Raw genomic sequence first — 4,402 nt, 5'->3', positions numbered from 1 at the left:
GTTTACTATATATATTTAATACTTCAACATAACTTATTGGCACATGAGAATTTACTATTGTGCTTTTAAATTGGATACATTATGAACCAAAATAATAGATGCAATACGATAAGAAAAAATCAGGTGTTTGTTATCATCAACATAGCTAAAGAATCGATAGATTTCACGTGGGAAAAGCATTTTTGTGAGGGGTTGACCTAATTGAGATGTATCAAGCAAGCGTCATAGGGTCCAAGATGCAAACCAGAGGCCATGGAATTATTTCATAAATTGGTCACAAAGTAATTATTTCATGTAGAAAAGCAACGCATAGCAAAATAAACACATGATGTTCTAAACGCACTACACCAAATAAAATGCATAATTACTTCTCATGCATACGTAGAGTTCGAAGTGCCCCTGTACTCATATTTTGTCTCATCCAATTACATAAAAAACTAGTCTCAATAATCATCACATATCCACCGAAAAATGTATTAACTTTGCATTCTAAATTTGGGAAAAAATTATTTGAACTGAAAGGACAAGGTTTGGTAGTATATAAGTGTTTGTCTCTTTCCTCATCACATAAAATGGCCTTGTTGCCATTCAATTTACTATATTTCTTTGTCTTACGTAATTGGTGCACTCTCCTATGCCCCTTGCTCAAATAACCTTATCCCACGATTTTTATATGAGATGGCAACTGTGAAATAGAGAGCAATGGGTCTGTGAGTCAGTGAGTCTTCTAATAGCTATTCTTATAGAAAAAAATGACATTTTGCTTGTCAACAAAATATATCCTTAAGTGTTCTTCAAAGCATCGATATGTCTAGTGAAGTGTATCTCTTTATTATTTTCCACTTGGCAGCACATGTGTTAATCCATGTGATAAAGAACCCCACATGCATCTCAATGGCCAAATCCTAGTCAAAAGTCAAAACTAAGCACACAAAATTGGTGAAACTCTGATTCAAAGTTATAGTAAAATTACCAAAATGTCATCAAATGTAAATGAATAATAAAAAAAAAAACCCATGTAATACTTACCTACTTTCTCTACTCATTCTAATTTGAAATTGTACTAATGAGATGCTCATCAGGTCTTCTATCACATAAACTAACCTATGCATTTCTATGTGGCAAACAGTGAAATGTTACAATTCAATAGGCAAGTGACGAGAAAGAAAACCCTATATTTAAATACATTTAAAGGTGCATATAAAGAATGAAAAAGACAAAACACTTTTGCAATTAAGTTCATAAGTAAACTCTCTCAAAATTAGCAAGAAAAAAGAGAGAGCAACTGAATCACGTTTGAGAGAGAGAGAGAGAGAGAGAGAGAGAGAGAGAGAGAGAGAGAGAGCAGGATTTAAGAACTTAGAATCAGGATCTTGGTAGATATTGGCCGGAATTTGATCGGTAGTTTCAGAATTAAAACACCTTAACCTTAACTTCGTAGAAAATCGACTCAACCCAAATCAGATCGGGTAGAATCAGGTTTCGAATCCAAGTTTTAAATCCTGAGAGAGAAACCTGAATCACATTTGTTTAGGACAAAGTTTTCCTAGGTTGCGTAATAAATTCACCACATGGATCCGACAGAGGAGACCCGCACTCAGGTTACCCCTTAGCGTCCTGGATCAAGGGTTTAAAATTGGGAACAGTCATTGCAATGGTCAAGGCTGATATGATTCCACAATGGACAGGATCGGATCATACTGTATCGATCTATTCTTTTTTTTTTTTTTTTTAAACTAGTTTTTCATTACGATTTGACCCTTAAATCATCACGAGATCGGAAAAGTTAAGATCGAGGACAAGTGAAAATCAATACCATTCTGATCCTACCGATACTCACCGTTCCGTTTCGTTTTTGTTAGGACCATGCCGTAGGTGCAGCCGTGCAGGGAAATTCAGTTCCTTATGTTTTTAGGCGCCCACGTTTTTATCCATCTTTTTTCTCTACCATATTTTCTCACTCGGACACACACTCCCTCTTTTCTTAAAAAATTCACCGACCAAGAGTCGTGTCTAAACAGTTACACAAACATATGGTCAATGAAGCCGGCACCGAAGTCGTGTACGTAGCGAGGAGGCAAGAGCCGCAAGACTCTTGCTTCTTATTTATTTATCCAACTCGCCTCGAATTTCTCTTCGTTTACGAGATTCGAACCCAACTCCCTACTTTCCTCACCTAGAAGTAAGAGTAGAAAGAAGAGAAAACAGTGAAGATGGCTTCATGATCGGGTCTAGGGTTTCACGGCCTTCTCCTTTCTCGATTCCCCGAGCTCAATCTGTAAGTTTCCATGGTATATCTTTCGGGAAACTATAACAACTCCTGAATTGTTTGTCTGGAACAGCTCTGCTCCTTTCGTTTCCCTAGGTCACTGTTCTGTATATATTCGTGACAGATCGTTACACCGAATTCACTCTACGTTCCCTGTTCTCTCCGATGGATGGAATAGCTATACCCTAATTTAGTCGTTTTACTTGTACGAATTCAGGTCTCCCCCTTTTTTTTTATGCGGTGGATGATATACAGACTCAGTAAGACGGTACTGAAAACAATTACTTCGTGAATTTAATTCGTGATTGGTAGTAGATCGCAGATTTTGAACCATTGGGAGAGTCCCAATGCCGGAAGAAGATCTGGTCGAGCTTAAGTTCCGGCTATACGATGGGACCGACATCGGACCGATCCGGTACTCCTCAGCCTCTACTGTTGCCATGCTCAAGGAAAGAATCGTTGCCGAATGGCCGAAAGGTTAGCACCCGCTCTCTGTTGATTAGTTTCCTTATCGTGCGCATGCTACAGTTTTCTGTTGTTCTCTATTTATTTCCTGCGGAACCGAACTGTAATGATTTTGGATGTAAGTTGCATTTACACTCGGCAATCAGGTCTTTTAATCATGCAGTGCAGACTTCCTCAGGGGGATTACATGAGTCTTTTTGTGTTTCCCTTTCCCTAACCAAATTTAGTTATTGATTGGCCCCTTTCCACCACGGAAAAAAGTGCATCAAATCTTGTGGAGAGGTTGAACTCTCAAGCGATTATTTTTTCTCCTCAAATAAGGAGTCACTTTTATTGAATTTAGTTGACATTAGGTTCTCATTTACGAGCACGTAACTAGGGATTTTTTTTTTTCGTTGAAGGCGACTGGTCTGGATTTTTTCTCTAATTTTTTTTTTTCCTTCCATTTTGGAGTGCATTAGAAATCAAAGATGTTGAGATTTATGGCCATCTGGACGTGATTTCAGTACTCCACTCTAAATGTAGGCGAAGAAATAATTGAATTAATGGGTGGGTTTAATTTATTTTAGTCTTACTGGGGAGAAAACAATTATAATATTTCTTTTAATGATTAAATTGTTCACTCACAAGTTATGAATGGATCATAATTTGTTTGCTGTGTCAAAATGCGGACTCATAGAGCATGAAAGGATTTTTTGTATGCACACCACAGCACTGCAGCTTACTTGTGATAAAGTTTCACAAGGCCGCTAAAATTCATTTGATTGGTGGCTTATATTGAATATGTTGAGGGCGTGACTACATGAGATGCAATGTAATTTCTTCTGGGAAATAGTTTTGGCATTGCTGCAAATTGGGGCACACAATGGGGGTGGGTACATCTGGGGAGTATGTAAGAAATATATATATATATATATATATATTTTTTTTTTTGGGGGGGGGGGTTGTGTCTAAGGATGATGTCTTGGGAAAATGTTGGGGCATAGTTCTTTTTAATTGTTTTGAGTGCTGTTGTGTCCATTCAAGCTAGCGAACAGATAGATGAGAACTGCCTAACCCGAGTGTGATTTTTATTCTCACTGAAGTTTTATCACATGGGATGGTTACTTGGTATGTGTATTTTATTGAAGTTTAGGTTTCTGCTATGCATTCATTGTGGGTCCGGTTTGGCATTTATATTATGAGTTTGAAGAATTTGATTCCATTCTGTTCTGTAAATCTCCTGATCTTGTGTTATTTTCTTCATTCTCCCTGTTTCTAATTCATGGGAGGATGATGAATTGTCCTGTTCATCATGGAATTTATGGCATATGTCATGCCATGAATTGCCTGCTTATGAGTGGCCAAGCAGGGCTTTAAAAATCGATTAGGAATTGACACCAAAGTTGATTCTGATTAACACTGATTTGTTATGTACTGAGTCCTACTGACTTAGGACAATTTATGGGATGATTAAAATTAGTATTGATTGGATTCGATGAAGATTGATTCCATACCTGATTTCGCGTTTGTAAACCTTGTGGCCAATGAGGTATAATGTCTGCTGTAGTGTTTCGAACTTATTTGTTATCCTTGGACAATTTCTTAGTTATGGCTAGGAACCTTATGTCTATATTCACAACAACGGCTCACCTTAGGTGGACAGTTCATGGTCATTCTTCCCACCTC

The 4,402-nt window shown here is 37.6% G+C and overlaps 1 long non-coding RNA gene across 1 annotated transcript; it reads left to right on the top strand.

The window, feature by feature from the left end:
* The first annotated feature begins 1,644 nt into the window (after nt 1-1,644).
* On the top strand, nt 1,645-2,746 carry LOC122057596. The gene is made up of 2 exons (XR_006133574.1): nt 1,645-2,278; nt 2,487-2,746. It is a non-coding gene; the product is annotated as an uncharacterized LOC122057596 (long non-coding RNA).
* The last annotated feature ends 1,656 nt before the right edge of the window (nt 2,747-4,402 follow it).

The sequence above is a fragment of the Macadamia integrifolia genome, chromosome 12 (assembly GCF_013358625.1).
Source record: "Macadamia integrifolia cultivar HAES 741 chromosome 12, SCU_Mint_v3, whole genome shotgun sequence".
Classification (NCBI taxonomy): Eukaryota; Viridiplantae; Streptophyta; class Magnoliopsida; order Proteales; family Proteaceae; genus Macadamia; species Macadamia integrifolia.
Note: the sequence above shows the minus strand (reverse complement) of the source record. Positions and strands in the feature narration are given on the sequence as shown.